A 23,343-nucleotide genomic window follows, 5' to 3' on the forward strand; every position below is an offset into this window, starting at 1 on the left:
TAGATCCAACTTTCCTGGTATTTTCCTTGTCTTTTTTTCATTTTTTCTTCTTGACTTTTGTCGTCTACAAAGATGGATTCATGCGGTGCATATCCCGTAAACGTCTCCGCTGAATTCATCAGATTTATTCGGAATGTGAGTTTCACATTTTTCATTAGCTAATGACGCAACAGTCATAGATATGCCTGATGCGAATTAAAAGATAGGAAACTCGATTATGTGGAAGTTCTTTGAGTACGTAATGGAATAATTAGCACTATTAAGAATGAGTCTTTCTCGGGCTCACCACTGTCGCTTTTGCAAAAAAAATTACAAGGTATAGCCCAAAGAAAATAGAGTTCTGTTGAGAAATATCGTAACAAACTCAACTGATGAAATTCATGCGGAAAAAGGGAGGAGATTAATTATTTATTTTGTTTACCATCTGCAATAATTGAAGCTCTAGGACTAATTAATTAATTGCGTTAACGGTATCTTACATAACTCTCCTCTAATTTTACGGAAAAGTTTTCAATTGTATTTAAGCAATTTGAACTACCTCAAACAAACTTACCTTCCATTAGCTGCCGAAAACAGCCGGAAAGTGATTTAATGCCAGCACAAGCATAGAAGTAAGGAAACAATTCATCAGGTGCTACACATGGAGCATATTTGTCTATGGATGCCAAGCTTGAACGTTGAATGCAGCAGAGAAGTCAAGAGTGTAAGCATTCGAAATGTGGTGCTACCGAAGAATACTGAAGATAAAATGGATCGACCGTGTAAGTAACGAGGTAGTACTAATAAGAGTGGGAGAAAAAATAAGTCTTTCTATAACATTAGGCAGAAGACGGGACAACTTAGTTGGCCACATTGTGAGACATTATGGCCTGATGAAAACAATCGTGAAAGGACAATCAACAAAGGGTAGTGGGTAGGAGAGAGGAATAGAGAGCTGCGTAAAACCAATCTTAGGATTATTGACTTATGATAATGATGATATATATTTGTTAGAATTTAGCAGCTATTATTAATTATTCCATTATACCAACTGTACCTACAATTTTAATGGTGAAAATAACAAAATCACATTAATCAAAAAATGTTGACCATATTATTGATCATTTCCAAGGATCAAGGAGTATGAGCTATCAATGATTGCCATGGGATTTATGTCCTCAATAAATGCACTATAATTTTATAGTCTTCTGATATGCGCGTAAGTAGCAATGGGCGGGAACGGAGAGGACCCTATAACGCTCGCACAGCCTGAGTGGTTAGGTCTATTTCAAACTCGAATGCTGCATTGACTCTATGGAGAGGACGAATGGCTTTTATCGCGTTTTAAATGATAACGCTAGTGAAGTGAGACCGAGTCCAGTACTTACGTGGCAATGAAGGTACGTGGCGGCGCGGAGATCTAGTGCTGGCTTCCACTCAGTCGAACCGGGTTCAAACGCCGACGGTGGCAGAGATTATTTAGAGGCTGCCCGGTCCCTGCTTGAGTGCCTTGTGGGGGGCACTTCAAGTGCAGCACTCCGTCCGTAAAACAGGACGTTAAGCAGCGGTCCCCTTAGGGCCTTTCGTCAAGAGCAGGCTAATGCATGGTATGGTATGGTATTTGGAGGAGGCGACCGACAACTGAGGTCATTTGCGCCATGAGAGAAGGGTATGGAGGGAAGGGTGGAGAGAAACCCGGTGTCGGCATTAGCCTGCTCTTAACAAAAGGCGCCAAGGAGACCAAGACTTAACGTCCCATCCAACGGACGGAGTGTTGCGCTTGAAACGTCCTCCACATAACATTCAAGCAGGGATCGGGCAGTCTCTGAAAATTCTCTGCCACTGCCGGGATTTGAACCCGAGCCCGCCGGGTGGGAAGCCAACATTCTAGCCACCACGCCAACCAGATCCCCGCTGGCTAATGCAAACGCCGGGTTTCTCTCCACCCTTCACTCTTGGCGTAAATGACCTCAGCTATCGGTCGTCTCCTCAAAATACCATACCATATCATACGACATGGTGATGCTCGGTAACCCATTTGTGATGTGCATAAACTTCAACTTATTGAAAAAGTTGGATTTAAATGATGGGAAATGTTATGAAAATTATGAAAAGACTGTTGAACAAATGCAATTGAAAATTGTTTTCGCATCAATGCTTTCCTTGATTAAAATGGATCGTAAATCCCAGTAATTATTTTGATTTTAAACACATTTTTCATTTCTTTATAAAGCTCGTACTATAAAAAATACTTGTACTGCAATTCGTTTCATTACTACGCAATATCTTAATTTAAAATTCAATGATCAATTTAGGGATAATTACGAAAAAATTCGATTTCCGTACAGCTGTTTCGAATATAATTTCGTTAATCACTGACCAGTTCAAGTTGGATAAGACTGGAGTCATGATTAAATGCCACGCGGGCCATAATTCATCAGTATGATTATTACATTGCCCTAAACTGGAAAACAATTGTTATTTCACACAATGCACGGCAGTAATCAAACAAAATATCTGTAAAAAGAGGGAAGAATCGATCAAAAAAGGAAATAAAAATATGGTGAATTTGCAATAAAAATTTGGGATTCGTTGATTTTTGGAAAAACGTGCGCTGAAATGAAAACGAGGGCTTTTTAAATCCAACCGAACAAAAGTGTTTGCTTCATTTTCTCGTGAAATGAAATACTCATTATTTACTCGAATATTCAGAACACGAAGTCCGGCGCTCCCGGCTCTGACAAATGATGGTGGGATTTGGACTTTCTCCCGCGGTGTTCCCTGTATCGCACATATATTTTCTCGCTCTTTTGAAAGCGTGAAAAGAGTCGGAGAAACGTTGAAAACTGCTTTTCTTTGCAAACAGCTCTAGTGTCTTCTTCCCTTCAGTGTCTAATCCGCCCTACGAAAGAAAGGAAGCAAAAATTCGGCAGACCACATGTTCTCACCTAGATGGATTTTTTATTCAGGCGGAGCCCAAATACGGACCATATAATTTATAGATAAATAGTAAAATATTAAGTGTAATTTTTTTCTCGAAAAATTAGTTTGGGGGCTCTTGATTTTGCAAAATTATCTCAAAATGAGCGCTGCCGAAATAGAACACAACCAGCATCATCATCTCCTGTAAGAACTTATTGTGATATATTGCTCTCACTGAGTTGTTCATTCTTAATTTCAACGACAGAGCTTATTTTCCTCATATGTTCTCCATCTTTTACGCTATTCTTTATTTAGAATTTTCTTTGCTCTGCGTAGGAAGAAAGTTAACACACCACTAATATAACCGCTGAAACAAACGAATAAGACAAAATTAATAAAATTAGAAAAATACAAGCGTGATTTGGTGGGATTTTTCCATATTGAAATAAATATTTGCAATTTTGTCCACGATTATAAATTAATTGCGATCTATGTTACTATGTAGATTGCAAATGTTTATTTCAACATAGAAAGCGACACTGTATGCTCAAAGAAATTCGAGCGAATAAAAAGTCACCGAAAACTCTCTCTTATTTTTTGCTGATTATCAAAGCTACGCGCTTATTTTTTCCATGAATATCGTGATAGACCTAAGGTAGAACACAACTATCAATCACTAAGCGTGCACTATCGCAAATGCTTCCATACAATGACCTCGACCGCCCATGTTCTTTCCGCAAAGGAAGAGGGTCCAAGAGTAGCTTAGTTGGTAGGCTCTTGCCTCTTGAGTGCGGCAATACTGACCCTTACAATGGGAAGCGGAACTGTTAATCACCGCGGTGGCGTAGGTTCCTTAATGGCCGGTAGAAGAGCAGCCTTCCGCCTTGTGTTTCCTCCCTAGAGAGTACTTCCAGCCGTCTTGGTGGAAAAACTCCTTCTCTCCAGAGAAAGAGGAATGGCTAGTCGCTTGCATTTAAGGTTTGTTCAAATGGATTATTCTGAGGTGGAACAAGAATGAAAAATGCGATGGTGGTTGGTAATTGCCAGATGATGATACGCTGTATCGAAACCGGTCGCAATATATTTTATTTTGTGAAACAGCTAAGTGTTTTCTTAACCTTTGTGCATCGGAACAAGAATGGATGTCCATGAGTAAGTGCTTTAGACAGTTTTGTTTCGATTTCAAGAAAAACCGTTTATCTATTTTGTACCTCTTAATAGGTAAGTTGATCTAGTTAGTGTTTTCTAGACACATATATAAGCCTCATAAATTTAAATATTATATAGGTTATGCCATTTTCTCTTCGGCCCATCATATTCCCTCAGTCCATGCGGATTATTTGATTCGAATATTTTTTTGGAATTTAATGGCTCCCTTCACTATCTTGCCTTTAATGGAGCTCATAGCTATTTTATTTTAATTAATTAACTTGTGCCATTTTCAAATAATTTTGGATGCTGAAGGGGTCACATATTTTTATCAGTTTTTCATTTAGTATAACGTGAGATTTGATCAATGCATGAACGTGCGTGCGTGCGCTGTGGGTAAATTATGTTCATTGCTAATCAGCTTTGGACCAACGCGTTAATTATTCCTCGTGCAATTTTCATAACTGAGAACACTAATTCCTAGTTTTAATTTTACATTACTTCCTGTATTGATTATTTCTTATCAAATGATAATAAGTTATCAGAGTTATTCTCCCCGTATTTTTTGCTTATTGCACACGGGTAGCTTTTCTCGTAAAATTAAAGGTGTGTCATCACCTATTTTCAACTACAATTTGAATTTGGCATTAAAAATACCTACCGTCAAACTGAAAAACCAGGCAAATACGTGTTAATGTTAGCTGTGGAGCAATAGCAGTAAAGGTGGTATTTTCAGCAGATACTACTTGTTAATGGAAGCTTTACTCTACGCACAACATCCCTCATTGTTAGTGACCCAGTGACCCTCACAGATCTCCTCATGTACTGCATTCCACAATAACGAATGAGCGGACGGCGTCACACTATAGCCAGGAATTGCTTACGAAAGTTTTATCGCCAAAGATGCTAGTTATGCACGCCGCGTAGGTGACTGCCTTTCTGCTTCTCAGAGTGGAATGCCTCAGTACCTTCTCACGCTACAAAGGGGATGGCCTCAAGTGAGATTTATAGGTACCTATACTTCTCTCCCGTTAATACGTTGCTGCCTCGCTCGGCGACGCATCCCCATATTTTGTCCTAAAAATTTACGGTCTAGAATCCGAGCTTTCAGCCGTCATTTCGAACGGCGCGGGTGTCGCCGTATGGCATGCAGCATCTCTTTGTCTCCAGGAATGTAGCGCCCAGCCCCAAATACTAGCCGACAACTGTTTGCAAAACGCGGATGATGGGCGTTTCGTTCGGGTCAATTGTTAGCCTACGCGAAGTGTCTTCAACTCTACGCATAACGTCCTTCGCTCATTTTAGTGACTCGAATATCTTCCCAGTCATGATTTCTCGTCCTCTAAGACGGGAAGACTTTTTGCAGAATCTATGTTCTCTCAAATTTTCTCATTGAAGTCTTCTGATGATGAAGGTAATTTCTTTACGTCCTAGTTGCGTTGTCGCTAAAACAGTATCGATGTCTCTGTACTATTCCACAAGCCGCAACCATAGGCACGTGGACGAGGTATGCTTGGACACTAGCCATGATTACGCGAGTACCTACACAAGAAAAGAATTTTCGCCTAGAAAAAGATTCATCATCATCATCACTGGTCAACAATCCTAGGATTGGTTTGACGCAGCTCTCCACTCAGTTCTCCTATCAGCTAATCTTTTCACACCTACGTATTTCTTCTCTTTCACATCTCTCTTTACTTGTTCCATATATTTTGTTCGTGGTCTTCCTTTTCCATTCTTGCCTTCCACTTGTCCTTCGACGATTGTCTTCATCAGGCCATCATGTCTCAAGATGTGGCCTATAAGGTTGTTCCGTCTTCTTATTAAGGTTTTCATGAGGCTTCTGTTCTCTCCTACCCTTCTTAGGACTTTCTCGTTACTAACTCGGTCGATCCATTTGATTTTCATCATTCTTCAGTAGCACCACATTTCAAAGGCCTCTATCCTTACTTTCTCCACTGCGGTCATTGTCCATGCCTCACTTCCGTATAGGAGCATACTCCAGATGTAGGTTCTTATAAATTGTTTCTTTACTTCCATATATAAGTTTCCCGCTGTAAGCAGGTCTCTCTTTTGGTGGAATGCTCTCTTCGCCTGGGCTATTCTGCTGATAATTTCTTTCTTGCTTCTCCCGTCACTAGTTATCTTGCTTCCCAAAAAACAGAATTCATCCACCTCTATCAGTTTTTGCCTCCCTATTTTAATGTTGGTCTTGACTTCTTCTCTTCTACTGCATACTAAGATCTTGGTTTTCTTCGTGCTTATTTTCAGTTGATATCTACTCATTACCCTACCCATATTAACCAGAATATTTTTTAAATCCTTCTCTGTTTCTGCTATAACGGCTATGTCATCGGCAAATCTAAGCATTGTAATTTTTTCTCCATGGGTAGTCACTCCCAATTCCTTTTCTTTGATTTCATTAATGGCTTTTTCAATGTAAACGTTGAAAATTACGGGTGACAATGTACAGCCTTGTCGCACTCCTTTCTTAATTCTTGCTTCTTCAGAAAAAGATTAGGCTGCTTAATTAGGCATTTACGAAGTACTATATTGGTTAAGGAAAAACAGATTCTTACACCCGTGTGTTCGGCAAAATATCTCTTTCATCAAATCATTTTTTATGGACATGGAATGTTGTGATTCTAAGAAGACGACAACTTACTCAACAACCGTTCTTATAGTTTAAGCAGTCTAAGCCAGGCAAATAGCCTCCAATTCTCTTGCGGTACCAATACTTATTTCTGTAAAAGCCGTAAAATGCCATCACTTTCCAGATATTTAGAGCTCTTTTGCAATTATGGAAAGACGTTTGAGAAAATTTTAGAGATAGGTTGTAGAGAAACCATCAATTAGAATAAGCTTACTCCCCATTGACAAAATTTCATCTCCGGTCTGATTATTATTTAACACCTAATAAAAGCTGGAAATTTTATCTATTTTGTTATGAAAAAGAACAATGACGGTAGTAATCAATGTGCTAATCAAATGATATAGATAAACATTTTAAATTGGGTGGTTAAGTGACCACTCCTATTTAATCAAAATTGTAGTTTATATAAGTAATAAATGAAAATTTTTTCTAAGTATTTCATCACACAATTATATCAAACTGCCACCATTCTAAAGTGCGCTTAATGCACGTAGATGTTCGCAGCAGATAAGATAAGTCCAACTTCCGTGATGAGTGGTTTTCATCACTGGGATCATGTGAAGAGCAGACTATTCCTTTGCCACTATCATTGAATTCGCAAATTTCAGGATAAAATATGATGCCTGCATCTCCAAGGAAACATCTTGATGATGTTTATAAAATTGAGTGCTCAGGGGCCGCTCCTATCTTAGCCAAATTGCCAATTGTAAAAAAAGAAAATGATGATTATGTTATGACAATTTCATTGTTTAATGACTCCTTGATTTTATGACCAACTTAATCGTGCATCAATTCGATCACTCTCGAAGATATGTTGGCGGAAATATGCATGCATTCAAACCTACGTATCTTGTACGAGTAGTCTACATTCAATGTCACATTGGCTCCTTTAATGAACACCATGACATTTCCAAAATCATGCAATGTGTATGTTGTGCCACCCATTTGGATTTTTCGAATCTCCATTGAATACAACAGTGACCTTTAACTGAGAGCGAAATATTGCTCCTTCCAGCTGCCCAAAAGAACTGGCTAGAGATGTAGAAGAAGTATGGATGAGGAAAGGTCCACCCTTGAAGCTGAGAGCGAGTTGGGTATCTTCCAGTTTTGTCTGCCTTTCTTTACCTTCTTCCCTAACCCACCCCTATTTAAGTCTCTCCTCTCACACCTTGTGCCTATAGATGACCCCTGGAGATCACGATCTCTTTTAAAGCCCTGATCCACATCCCAAAGTCACGTGATACCAGCCCTTTATTCTGCTGCGATAAGTGGTTGTAGAGGAAAAAGGAAGGTGGAGATATCCTCATGGGGTATAGCAATAATAAAAAACTCCGCGGTAAAGGAAGAGCACTATTTTCCTTATCTCTCCTTGCACATCTGTCTTTCATGGTACCTTAACTTCCTTTTCTTTCGTCTTCCTTATTTACGGTGAAGTAGCCACGGAATTAATAGCGATATCGATGATGAGTTCGGCGCATTCTCTTTTCTTCTGACGCTCGAATTTCATTCGTATCGTACAATTTAATCAGTCCTATATGATAGTTTTTTTTTTGACGCCGCATCGGTAGAATTATTTTGTTTCCCCGAATATTAACGCGGAATATTTGATATTTTATCAGCACGGATGGTGACATTGAAATTAAAACTCAAAGCCAACCTGGAATCCTTAATATATCCATATTACTCAAATTGGTCTTTAATTTAATCCCAATATAACTGGCATTAGTCATATTATAAATTACGCCAATCCCTTTGTAAGCTTTAAATAAAATTTTCACCAAATTTTCAGTTTTACTTTCAAAAATAATGCTCATTCATACTTGAAAGTCATCTAATTATCGTCTTTGATATTCATTGAAAATATTTTGTTCGAAAGCATTATAGTGGAATGAATGAATAAGGAATTAAAATATTGTTCTTATCTCAATTGAGTCGATACATTTTTTTCAGTAGGTATAACTTTCGGGAGAGAGATGCAGCATGATGCCAGCCGTTGGCTCTTTCCAACTTTTCAGCGTTCATGGCTTTAAAACATTCCTGTTATGAATACCAAGCCCCAGCTTCCTGAAATGAGTCTCACCTTACTTTCATATGACTTTTCATTTTCTCGTTGGTCTCGCCACAGAACTGCTGATTAGTGTGGTCGAAAGCACAATGCACACGTACACATATAAAACAGAAGGGGGTGGTTGATGAATTAAAGCTTTGCTGAGAGTAGAGAGAGGAAAATGGTGAGATCCCTTGTTTCATCAAAAAGCAAGCCAAAGGTGGGAGTTTCCTTGGCGGGGGCGACGTCTCATTCTTTATGAACCCTCTTTCTGTTCATATTTCCCTATTTTATTTTATTATCACGCCTAGATTCTGCGTCATGATGAGCAAATAGGGTAGGTTTTCCATTGAGCAAACGGGGTAGGTTTTCCATTTGAACTTCATAGACTGGCAGCAAAAAGGTAGACTTTCCGCTTTATTATTCCATGATATTATACCAAAATAACCTTTTAAAAATCCGCATTTCTATCGAGGCTATATGCAATATAGAGCAAATGAGGTAATTTTCTGTGCATGAGAAATCCTATATTTAACATTTTTATCGAAAATTTTACTTCCAGGTTGCGCTATCGTGCCTCGCTTACAGGACGGCGAGAGATTTCTCTTTCCCAAACCTATCATAACCCAAACCCATATTTTGCCGTGCTCAACACCGCGAGACCACCAATCCTTAATTCTGCGTAAAATCCAGTCGCTTCTGAGGACGTAGTGTAAATAAGTCAATGTCTTACGGAAACGGCTTTGGGAGAAAAACCCCCAGAAGTCAGATAATTTTGCACTATGCTGCCAAATTGTGAGGATGATGTGACGAAATGATTTCCCAGACTTAGGATTAATCCATCTATTTATTCTCGGAACGGAAAACTTGGTGTTGCTTGATTGGCTGCGTCCTCTACTCATGACGGCATTGTCTTTTATTCCATTCTAATCTTCCTACGACATACTAAAACAACATAACTCATCCATCTGGGGCATTCCGGTAAAAATCAATCGAGTTTATTACCGGTAGCTATGAGAAAATACTGTCGGGTGGTGATGTGGACCCTGTTTGATTTATCTCTATGAAGTAACTGCCATATTTTATATGTTTACACCCAAGCTTGTCTCGGCATTCTGCATGTATAATATGGTAAATATCTGGTCAAGATATGCAATAAATTTCATATATTTTACAAAGCCTTATCAAGCCTTACGACGGAAAGTTTCGTACATTTCCTAATAAAACACATCTATACTACTTTTCAGCAGCATCAGATATCACCAAATTCATTTAAAAGGAACATTAGAGTGACATAAAAGTTATCATTTGAGTAAATTGAAAATCTGAACTTGAAAAAAAAAAAAATTTTTGCCGAAGACAATAAAATTATTGTTGGTAAAGAGTTCTCGGGATCGCCACCGGGTCAGGAACTCCATATCTGCCAACGTTTCGATGTCCGACTCGGTCATCGTCCTCAGGGCTGTGAATGATTGTTCCCTCTTGTCCTAGCATTACTTGAATAAATTTGATTATTGATGAGCAGTTTGAATAAATAAAATACATCCGCAAAGAAATGTATCATGAGTGAAAAACATAATTGTACTTGATACGATCTCAGTAATAATTACAGTCTCAGAGATGCGGTGACAATGAGAGCTTTAAATTTAATCGAGCGGATTCTTAATATATAATTTTTAAGTAAGCATTTTTATTAAGAATAAAATACTATAATTTTCATTAATTTTGGTCCTGAAAAAACAGAAATAATTGTGGTTTTGAAAGAAAGCCGTAGAGATATTTTTTTTGATTCCCCGCGTCACTTTTTTTGCTATCCCTTCATTCTTCATCCTGAAAAAAGGAAAGATTGTTAACTTGGAAACATGATTTTAATCAAGGAACTGTATTCATTGGCACAAACGTTTTTTTTGTACGTCGGTGATGTTCCTCTGGCATAGGAACGCGCTACCGCTCGTGGAATATTTTTGCATATGTTATCGTCTGCAGACAAGTCCTTTTAATTAAGAATTTAATTTTTTCCTTGCTGTAGCTTGTTTGTGGTTACACTGTTAAATTAAGGAGAAATAGGGTTTTAGCAGGGACCAGTCATTTTTCTTACTTAATGACACTGTCAGGTGCAAAAATCTGATTTGCGATTCCCGTAAACTGGAAAATTATCTTCAGTCTCTAAAAATTTCTTTTATTGCATATTTTCAACTGCTTTGAGCCTTGTCTGATGGAGGATTTCTTTTCGTTCTTATTATTTTCACAAGTCAAATATATTTTTCTGAGATATGTTTTTGATTTGACCCCCCTTTTTTTCTGTGAAACTCTCAATAGCTGTCTACAATATGGCTATCGGCATCACCATGATATATAATCACGCAAAATATCTGAGAATTTCCATTTTTCACTCATTCATAAATTCATTGTCCGAATATTTTAGCAACTAAAAGACTAAAATTGAAATTTTTCCTCAATTCAATGTAAATATAGCGTTTTACGGACAAATAATAGTTTTTTGCTATGTCTCAGTTGAAAATTCTCCTGCCCCTTCCACAAGTCTGATTTTCTCCGTCTCTACATTAGTACGCATATTCCTCTACATCTGAGTTGTGACAGTACATAATTTCAAATTTTTATCTTAATAACGAGTTTTGCGTATACCCAGGAAGGTTATAAGTGACTTGATTCCAAATAACTCAACATCTGAAAATATAATTTTATTTTTGCTTTTCCATTCTCAAATTAAGGTTTCATATGAATATCAGATTCGTTCACTCAAATGAACAGGTTGTGTGGTTTGGATTTGCGTTTATACGAGGTCTTATTATTAAAAACTGAAATGCTGAGCTTGATGGAAACCAATGAAGAACGCTTCTTAAAGGGAAATAAATGCTGTATTTTTATTTTTTTGAGCAAGTTTCCGTGAGCAATAAATTTCGGGGCCAATTGCGGCACTTCATGATTTATTCTAAAAAGATATCACGGAAGCAAAGTATTGCTTGTAAAGTGTAACTAATGACCAGGAATGCCCAAACCATTTACCATCTGCAGTTCTCTTAAAACTCTTCAACAGGTTTTTATGAAACTGTTTTCTTATAAAATGGCCTGTATACATCCAACTTCAAAGAAGGGAGATGAAGTTTTGTAGTGAGTAAATGGAATGAACGTCTGACCATTAAACTAGGAACGGCTACTGAAATTATCAGCATCAGAGGGAAATTTAGAGGCAATAGAAATAATCAAAGACCAGGGATGCACTTCTGGGACTCGTACTTAAGTATATGGAATCCTTGGATTAAGTGAGATTTAGGAGGGAGGCAGGTATGTGAGGAATTGTGAACTACTCCAGATAGTAAGTACTTGTCCCATTGATTTCATGTTCATATTTTCATGATGTACGTTGAATTTTAGACTCTAAATCCTTTTGGATATTCTCTCTGAGGTTTGTTTGGATATATGAGGTTAGAGCTCACACCAGGCTCAGTAAAAGACGTGTGAACTTTATATATCCAGGGAAGACAGGGAAATTCTTTTCAACTTGAAAGACTTGTGGAAGCGGAAATAGATAGTAGCTGCATATGCCCCTATATCTAAGTCGTGCTTGCACATGATTTCAATTTGTCTTATTAAAAATGAGTCTTGTGAATACCCAGGAATAATATAGGTCAGTTGATTCCAACTAACCTCACATCTGAGAATATAATGATATTTTTGTTTTCACTATCGCAAATTAAGGTTTCATATGAAAATCGAATTTTTTCCTTCATTTAAACATGTTGTGTGCGTAGAATTTTTATGCACACGAGAAAATCCTTTTTGTTTGAATGACATGTGCAAACGGTGATACTTGATGGAAAACAAGTGAAGAACGTTCTTTGATGGGGAAGAATACGCTTTTGCAGAATATTTGTTTTTTTGAGCAATTTTCTATCTGCAGTAAAATTTCAAAGCAAATTCCTATTGCTACTGAAGGCCAACTGGCCACTTGCAATTTCCGAATCATTTTACGTCAACAGTTCTCCTACAACACTTCCACGGATTCTTGCGAATGTGGTTTCCTTTAATTGATTAGCATAAACCCTGATTCAAAGATGAGGGAAATGGTTTGGAGGTGACTAAACGGATTTGCAACCTGGCCGTTAAAATAGGAATGGCTTTTCTTCTAATGCTTAAATTATCAGCACTGGAAGGAAAATTAGAGGAAAGATATATAATGGAATACCAGGTCTACATTTCTGGGACTCGTAGTTAAGTACGTGGGACACTTAGACTGAGTGAATCTTAAGAGGAAGACAGATGTGTGAGGAATTGTGAACCACTGAAGTTATGAAGTGAAAGCATTGATCCCTTTGATTCCACATTCATGCCCCCATGATATACGTTGCATTTCAGACAAGACATCGTTTTAGGTATTCATTCACTCAATGATTTCACACCAAGGCTTGTTGGGATAAATGAGAGTAGAGCTTACCCCAGGATTAGTAAATGACGCATAGGCGTACCCATGGAGGGACAGGAGGGGGCAGCTACCCCCCTAGAAGCAAAAATCGCAAATTTCTTTAAGGAAAATAATATTTTTTTAAGGAAATAATTTTAAAAACTAACAAAGAGCTGTTACAGTTTCCTTAAAATATTGGTTTCATTCACCTTTTCCATTCATCTTACCTATAACTTGAACAACCATAGCTTGCTCCCCCTCCCCTAGTTTTGTTCCTGGGTACGCCATTGAAAAGACGTGAACTTTTCATATTAAGTGTAGACCGGGAACTTTTTTCCTCCTTTAGAGACTTGTGGACGGGGAAACGGAGAGCTGTTCTTGGATGGCACAGCTATCCTCAACAATTATTAGGCTTGTCAAAAATGGCCCGGAAATCTAAGTTCACTTTTCACGGTTGCCAATGAAGATTTCATTTTATTTATTATTTAAAACTGGTACACAACAGATTCTGAGTACCACAAGATTCTGAGTATCTTGTGACTACAATGGAACCCTTTGGAGAAAAGAGAGGGAACTTTAAAAAGGCTTTAACTGGGACTTGATCCCAAGAGCATTTGATCTGCAGCTAAGCTGCTCTACGCACTCGGAAACTGAACTTTCGCTTGTTTCATACATTAGTTTTCGTTGACTTGAGAATACTCTACCACTACTGCAGATGCGGGAGAGCGGATTTTTGGAGGAGAAGCTTTAAAGTATCTTTCCGGGATCGTTAAAGTGGAGCTCCTGGCTACACGAAGATGCTCTCTCATCCTCGGATTCCAAAATTACCTCCTTTCACTTCCGTGCCGGGAATGAACAGGCCAAGAGGACCTTTTACCGCGAATGCGTAATCTCGTGCAACTTGTAAAACACGCACCGGAAAATGACGAGACCGTTATAGTGGGAAGCGTGCCATTTTTTTGAGTTTGACACCTCTCCACGGCTGTGAGCAAGGGCGAATCCAGATTTTTCTTCTGGGGGCGGGGGGAGGGCACAAGGGTCTGACAGGCAAATGATCTTCTTATATTTGGTATTAAGAGCCACGTAAAACAATTACTGTACAAAATATACTTTTATTATATAAAAGCTATGAATATGCGCATCATTCATGAAAAAATAAATACATTTTTTATTGTTATTTATGTAAAAATATTAATGAGTTACACATATTATGAAGATAGTTTTATTTTGTTTCCTTTAGACAGCTTATAATAGTTCATTAGTAACTTGCGATCAATAGCAAAGAAAATAGTACGCATTATTTTCTTCTTTGCTTGGCATGCTCTCTGTCACCTTAATGATTTTATAACTTTCGCGCCTTACTATCTCCGTTCGCTACCTTCTTTTTTTATTTTACCAGAGATATGACTTTTGATACCTGGATTTATGAGCGATAGAAAAGCTTTTCAAGTTCCCTCTACATTAAACTGTATTACTGATTGCAAAAAAAAAGAATTTAATGATAGCGTTACCGTATTAAAAACCTTGTATTGAAAAAGGTTTTAAGCGTCCGGGGGGTGGGGGAGAACGTGTCCCTGTTTCTCCCCCAAATCCTCATATGGCTGTGTGGTTGTCATAGTTTTGTGAAACTCAACGCGCGGGTGTCTTTTGGAGATGTATACCTTTGATGAGCATGGGAGGAGGTTGAAGGGATCGCCAGATGTTCACACTTTGTGGAGTATGTAGCTACGTTGTGAGAGCACGAACGCCTTAGCTTAAGTTGGTGGTAAAGTCCAAGTGCACTCGCATTCCTGTGCAAGCCTTCGCTTTCAACCGCATACCAATCCAATTAGCGTCACATCTCGGTGATTATCAGATTCTAAACGCGAAACTTGTTCGCTGAATTGGAGTTGGTTCTACTATAAATTTCCAACACTATACATAGTACTGCAATCCTAAGATGGGTGCCGTTTGCCTGCAACTACATCTGTTTGATACCCTACGAGCCACGTCTAGAATGTATGACTGTAGGGAGTATTCATTAAGATGCAAGTTTAATGGCATGTGCACATTTTACACCTTCCAACGGACATCAAAAATTCATTCCTCTACGACATTATTTTGGCCCAGATGTTTATGCTTTACAAATTATTAGCATAGGTAAATATCCACCTATTACTACTAATTGTAATATTGATCGGTAGAACAGATTGAAAAATCGAACATTCTTCATACGTATGCCCAACTTTATTGCCCCAGTTACCTATCTTTTCACCTACCTTCAGTCACCTACTTTCACCTTTTCACCATTCTTTTAATTATTGCCTCAATCATAGTCCTCACGAGTTTGTTATGACATGGCATTGCCTTCTTTGACACATGGTACCTTTTTTAACTTATTTCCCTTTACTTCGTTCAGTAAACGTTTCTCACCCTATCCGTCCATGAGATCTTCAGCACTCTCCTTTAGCACCATGGTATAGAAAATTTCTATTATTATCTGTGCAGCGTATCTTTGCTCATCCATTTATTCAGCGCTATCTAAAATATTAACCATGATTTCAATAGATGTAAGATAGAAGACGTATTCAGAAAAGTTTTAAATTTTCTAGAATATATTATTTCCTAACTTATTAAATTATTGTTATTACCGACCTCTGAAAAATTTAATGACATTTTAAGATCGAAGGAAAGGTAAAACAGGAGGAAAGCTGCATAATATTTATAGCCAGTGGGAGTGGTGAATGTCACCATTATTACATTATTGTTTCCGTTTATGGTCCAAAAATTTTTAGACGCTATTTACGTCTTAGTAATGTCTAGTCAAATGTTTATTCTCAGTAAGTCTAATGTAAAATGGCATTTGATGAGACACATGATCCTGTTACATAACCTAAAGGCACCAAGTTCATTCGTTGGAGTCCCGGGCAAGGGTTGGATAATGGGTGTTCAAACTGGTGATACATCGTCACCCATTCGGTCTACCGATGAAACTTAAAAGTATCAATTTTTCCTCAGACAGTTTTTGACTTGATTTTATTGGTCTTTATAGCCCAATTAATTTTGGTAAATATTTTATATTTATGCTGAAAAAGCTAAATGCCGCCAAATACTCCCGTGACCAGTGATATTTTTCTGGAGATAAGCTTCTTTTCCATAGGCAGAACCTATATGCTAATCCATTTAGTCCTAAGATAACAAAATATTATTAAAAATTAAAACAAATATTTGTACACTACTTGTATTTCACCAAAAATATAAATATTTTCCGTATTATTTTGGCACGCATTAAATTTGAATTCGCTCTGGGATGGCCAGCTATTCTCTTGAAGCGCCCGGCATAACTTTAAATTATTGATCTCTTTTTGCTCACCTCATGCTTGAGGAGAGTAAGGGCGGGAAACAAACTCGAATGCGTAAATAAAACAACCGAATGTTCAAACACGCTTTTCGGGTCCAGATTTTCCGAGGGAAACCGAGGGATAAGAGAGAGCTTTCGGCGAAAAATTTATGCCGCTCGGAAAGAGCGCCGGAATGTTTTCGTACACACTTCCGGTAAAACGTGCACAGGAAAAACTTTTCCATGGTGAGAGCAAATTCGAGAAATGCGCCGAAGATGTAAGCTCAGGAAATTGGTGTGGAAACAATAAAAAAATAACCCATGCCACAGAGGAATGCATGAACGTGATGCTATTTCACCGCTTCAAAGCAGAGAAGCAGTGATGAAAGTTTACCCGTGTTAATATTCCCATTCAATTAATTTATAATAAATTACAATGCCTCATTTCTTTAATTAATATTTACAAATAAATCCGAGCATTTGCCATTCATTTGGGATAAGTGGTATTTATCACCTACGTGCTCCAGCACAAGATATATGTTTTCACCATTTTTTTAATCAGAAATTCCCCGTGTACGAATAGATATTTCCATCTTTTTGACTAGATAATGTAGATTACACTTAACTGATATTTTGTCGTAGTCCAAGTGGGGATATTTTCCTAATGGACTCTACGAGGTTTCATTCGTATAGAATATTCGATGTTAGAGTTGCGTAGGCACTAAGAAAATGTTGACTTGGAATTCGTTCTCCACCTATCTCCACCCTGATGTAAAAATTCTACAAATCTTGACAGAAGAAGTTACACAACTCATGCATTCATGCTCAAATACCGTCGATTTGATTAAAATTTAGAAAGTAATATAAAATTATTCTTTCCAAATTACGATTTTGTAGTGCAAGGCAAATGCATGTCATTCCAATGGCTTATTTATAGCTGAGCAAAATATTGATTAATTGGAGATTGGTATTCACGATTGGTAGAATGACGTATCAGATCAGAAAGTGCCATTTCCTTTCCGCAAAAGAAAAAAACCGTGTTTAGGCGCAGAATGGTCTCTGGGTGGGGGTAATCCCGTCTGGTAGATCACTAATTAGTGATCTTTGTTTCCTTCTCAGATGTTTGGTGCTTGGTTTATTTTAGAACCCTGAGAAAAATAGCTAGGGCATAGGTTTTACAGCCGAAATAGTTTACTTCTTGAGGGTGCGTGCAAATTTTTATGCCGCGAGCAACAGTTTATTCATTTTTTCTTCGTAATATTTTTGTTCTTAAGGTTCTTTTATTGTCTCTCTAATCTTCATCACTTTTAATATTTTAATTTTTTGCTTATTTGAATTTTGCATCGAATGCACTTAAAATTAAAATGAAATACCGATTCAATACTCTAATCTTAATACTTCAAGCTACAAACACCTGCAATATCTCGACTTGAAGATCGATGTGGTGCCTCTGGTAATAAATACAAATCACTCTTTTTGGTCCCGCTTAAACTCTTCAGCGGAAATGTACCAAACATGCTTGAGATGCTTCGCTGAGACTCGCTCACGTAATATTTGCGTCATATTCCTTATTGTATGCTATTATTGGTTCTCCTATGGATTACATGAAAACACTCCGCAGAAGTTATCCTTTAAAAACTCCACCTTGTTCTCGATCAAAGAGGGATAGATTTTAACCTCAGTCGAGCGATAAAGTTTCTGGCATTTCCTTCGGCCAACTCGACCATTGCCTGGGGCATTTAAGTGGGTAAAAACAAATAGCGGAAATCTTGTAGGAAATATTGTGTTCCGGAGTGGTGATTTCTGCATTTCCAAGATTTCGCGACTGAAGTTGTAAGCACGGAAGAAATAACAGAATTAAGATGATTAAAAATGCTAACAAACAGAAATCAAGATAATATATGCGCTCAATTTACAAGTTGTTTTACATTTATGACTTAATTTCTAAAAAAAACATTCTTACTCAATGCGTAGATAATGTATGCGCTCAATTACAAGTTGTTTTACATTAATTGCTTAATTTCTAAAAAGCATTCTTACTCTGTGCGTAGAAGCTGTGATTATTCATGGAGGAAGTAGAAAAGTAGCTTTTATTACACGTTACTTGACACGTAATACCGTAATTTGTCTCACATTACTTTAAATCCTATTTAATGAGCTACCAGGCCTTGATGAATTCACTTTCACACATGTGCAAAGCATTTCAGTTTGTACCATAATAAGGTGCCAAATGGCGTAGTGAACAACACGCCATTCGGCGACTTGCTATACTTCAAGGTAAGATGCTTGGCAAATGTGTAGAAGTAGTCCATAAAGGTCCGGCAGAGCACGTGGAAGATTTTACTCTCGATTTAAGTTTCCCACTGTCCCTCTCACTGGGATTTTTCTTCCTCATAGGAAAATCTCCTCGGGATGGTGGTAGAGAAATTGCGTATGCTTGGTTTCGCTAGGTAGGGCCCCCTTTGCTTCTATAGCGCTGGGGTGTTTTATCCCTATTCCCCTCCCTTCCATTCCTTTCCTTTCCCTGGAGGCGTCGGCGGGCTCCGATCGCGACGGCGCCTCTATCCTTTTTCCTTCCCATCCAGCCCCTCCCCGGGTGATCGGGCGTATAAGGCTCGGCCTTGGGTTCCCGGCCCCGGTGGTTGTATCCTCGAAGAGCTCCCCTTGAGCTCTCATGGTTCTCTCGATTTAAGTAGACAATTAAGGTCTTCATTTAGTTTAGAATTCATTGGGTTCTAAATGTGCAAGAAGCGCTGAAATTATATGGAGGAAAATGGGCTCCTTTTTATTTTACGTCCCCCAGCTTTCAAGCGTTGTATTAAAATGCAAAAGTAGCAAATGGATATGATTCAGCAATATTTAAGTTTCCTCCATGTAATTTCAGCGCTTCTTGCACATTTAAAACCCAATGAATTCTAAACTAAATGAAGACCTTAATTTTTCACAAAACCGGTAATTCAATCTCTAGCATTCTCTAGCATTCTGTAGCAATTCACTAGGGGGGGGAGGGGGCACAAGCAAGGCCGTATCCAGGATTTTGTTCTGGGGGGGCACAAGGATATCGCGTAATACAAAACGAACGAACATTTTATTTCTAAGTATTAATATGAGGATAGAACTACAGTTCTCCTTCAATAAGATTTAACGTCAATCACGTCAATCTGAGATTTTCACCCACACTATATCTGGATGATGTGATTTACAATTAGTCAGAGACCCTCGTATTCCGGATAAAATTACCCCGGGAACACAATCCCTAGATATGAAAAAATTCGCTCCAAACATTCTACAAATTCACGTGTGTGGCGTGGTAAGGTCTCGAGCGCTAATGTATGAAAATGGTCGTATTCATTCCCAGTAGAAAGGGGAGAAAGTAAAAGGAAGAAACGCAAAATGAATGGTATTTTTTAATTAGCACTCGCTTTCAGATGCTTCTCGGCGCCAAGTGAAAAATATTAATGAAAAAATGAGGAGAGGGCGAGAGAGAGAGTCGGGTTTTGTTCCAGGTTTCATTGGGTGGAGTTCTGAGGTTTCGGGTGAGTAACGCTGTTAGAGTCTCATCACGTGGCGAATCACGCCCATCCCAATCCCTTTTCCCATGAGAGTGCCCTCTCTATTTTATACCTTTGCGCCACCAATTTCACCAAAAGCTGTTTTCTCGTTTAGCAGTGTTTTCAGTGCGCTGGAGAAATGCAGCACTTTCATCTCGTTCCTACTTCATCTTTTGATGGGGTTACCGCATTTAATTTCTTCTAGGCACAAAGAAAGGAGTGCAATGGCTTAACGTACTATAAACATTCTCCATGGCGACGGGAGAAAAACAATTCTTGTTGACGACGCGAAAATAAACAAAAAGGGAGTCATGTAATGGTAATGGTGGCGATCGGTCGTAAGCGTCTTCGCTCCCGATTCTTCGTCCTGAATACTTACGAATTGTGCTTGCAATTTTTGTGTACTTTGATTTGTGAAGCAGTGGTACGTGACGTCGCTCCCGAATTTTCTTTCGCGAGTAATAACACACTGCAATAGCGTGGTTTCCTATTATTTTTTATTGCCTATTATTACTCTCGGAGTACGCATTTCACGCTCTTAGATTTTAGAATTACGATATCTATTTTTCGCGATTAAACGAAAAGTGAAAAATTTCAAGCGCGTGGAAATGCGACGACTGAGTAGGAATGATGGGAAATGCCCGTGTGACGTATTTATGGCTCCAGCTATCACCGTGTGAGGTGACCTAGGGGAGAGGCTTTAAGCGCTGATACGACGCAGGCTTCTAGCAGGTAGCTGAGTACCCTGCTAGCAGGTAGCGCTTGGCTTAAATAAGGATTATTATTACCCTATCAAACGAAGGAAACTTTCCGAACGTAGGCAATTTTAATGGGATGTTTCCCTGAGCTCTGTGCCTCATGCATGCATAGGTAATCTCAGACAATGTAAAACTCCTATCTACTTGTATAGAAACTAGGTCCCTGTGACGTCACGTGGAGTGGAATCGCATGAGCGCTAATCTGGCCTTCTTCAAATGAGGTTAAAATTGAACATTAACATTCGTCTAATCTGGGATTTCTAAAACAAAATAATTTGTATATTATGAATACACTAATTGTGGGTAAGGAATCGCAATCAATGCCTTTCGTTTTCTTTGATGAAGGAAACTACACATTGTGTTCTTTATTTGTCCTTATTGGATTTGAAATAAGAAAAGTGGAAATTACAATACCCAATGCATAAGAAATTGGTTTCAATTCACAAGTATTTTTCATCCTCCTGCAATGGACTGCAATTTGAAGCAATTTTTAATGTGAAAACTGCCCAAATTTCAAAATATATTTTCCAAATCGGCTGTTAAAAATCAACCCTTAATCTTTTCATAAAACATTTCTATTCACCCTCTGATTAGGAAACATGGTTCGAAGCGTTTTGCGTCTTTTTCTCTATAATTTTTCTCTCATAAATTTTCTCTAGACTTAATTGGTTACATCACTTAGGCAAAGGTAAATTCTTACCATTGCTACTAAGCCCGCTTTAATAATAAGCAGTGATAAAGGTAACATTCGAGGTTATATTGACGAAGCTTTAAGTTTATCCAAAGAATTTTATGCTTTTATGACGAGTTTGATTAGAATGATCAACAAAAATTGAGAGTATGCAACCCGCGTGCTACCCAAATTGTCTGATTTATTTTCTCACCAAATGGAACAAAACTGGGGAGCGTTCCAAAAGAAATTCGAAAACTTTAAAAATAAAGACCACCCTATTAAATTACCAGCTAGACAAAATAGATATTTTGTAAATTGTAGTTTATTCTGTTGTCAGAATTAAAACTACATTGTTCTCGAATCAAAATATTTTACATGAGAATAATTAACGAAAAATTCATCAAAGTACTGAGTAACATTAAAGTACACAACAATGCTTACCTTTTGGGAAACCCTGCTCTTAAATCATTGGAAAAAAAATATTCCATATTCTCGTTTGCGTAACCCTAAACATTCGCATCCCTTTTCTCCTTCCTCGGAACCCTGGTTTCCTCTAATCCAATTTTCCAGGAAGGCATTGTTTCACATGGACATTAGTTAATATTCTCCCTTCCGAGCTGGACTTGGCTAACGGTACTTGTATTACCAGTTTTTGGAATACCCTACAGCTCTGATATCGCCGAATTTTGGGCCCAATGGTGGTCTCAAAGGCATTATTTCCTCTGAAGTTGAATCCACTTGAAAACAGTTTGGGCAAAAGTATGCATTAGTTAAGGACATTTATCTCATGCCAAGCAGGTAATGACTTCATTTCCAATTCTGTTCCAGACTAATTTTTCACTTATAGCCGTGTTTACTTGGCCGAATTTGGTGAGGAAAACCCTTTACATGCATATATATGGAGGTACTCAGTCTCAATTTATTATTAACGTTGCAGTAATCGTGAATAGTAAAATACGATAATATTCTTTAAATATTATTTTTACGATAATATTACGTATTTTACTATTCACGACTCGTATTTTGGGTAAAAATATATTTTTTACTCCAAGGTATTCCATTTTGAATAGAGTGAGCATTTAAATTAGGCTCTTCTGAGCGATCTCACACACAAAAAAGCATAATTTCAGTGAGCCATCAGAACAAGCATAGGAAAGTATTCACGTATTGCCACTCATCTTTGAACATGGCATCGTTTTCACCAGCTTGAACCATTGACGAGATTATACAAAAAATCTACTTTCAGCTTAGGACTGTACCAAAAGTTAACTGATGCAGAACTTAGGGGCTCTGCGGTTGATTTTCATCCGTTTTTTCTCTGACATATGCATTGGGGACATTGCATTTGGGTACATAATTTAAAAAGACAACTCGGTAGAAAAATACCTATTTTTATCCTAAAATGTATTTACTTTACTTAAGAGGCGAATGTCAAAGGCTATTCTTTGTTCATTACCATTTGATTGATTTCGTATAATTTATTTTAATCATTATAGGGAAATAATTTTATATCAGGTGTGCATGAGAAACATTTTACATAAAATGTATGAAGAGAAAAAATACTCCCAACAACAGCTCATATCTCATTCTGAATTAATTAATTATTGTGTTTTTCCTACTTATGAATATGAATGTATTAACCGAAGGGTCTTGTCCGCTTAAAATGCCATCATTTCCGTGAATAAGAATGCGACTTCCTTACTCCATAGTATTCTCTGAATAAAATAAGGCCCGAGTTCATCGACCCAAATAAAAAAACAATTTTCTGTATCCTTCAGTGCGACGTTATTTCGTTCAACGTTACGAGAAAACGAAAGAAATTATTTCCGGCGCGGGACATCTTCCCATGCGGTAACCCATCAGTCGCAG

Source organism: Ischnura elegans, chromosome 5 (genome assembly GCF_921293095.1).
Source record: "Ischnura elegans chromosome 5, ioIscEleg1.1, whole genome shotgun sequence".
Lineage (NCBI taxonomy): Eukaryota > Metazoa > Arthropoda > Insecta > Odonata > Coenagrionidae > Ischnura > Ischnura elegans.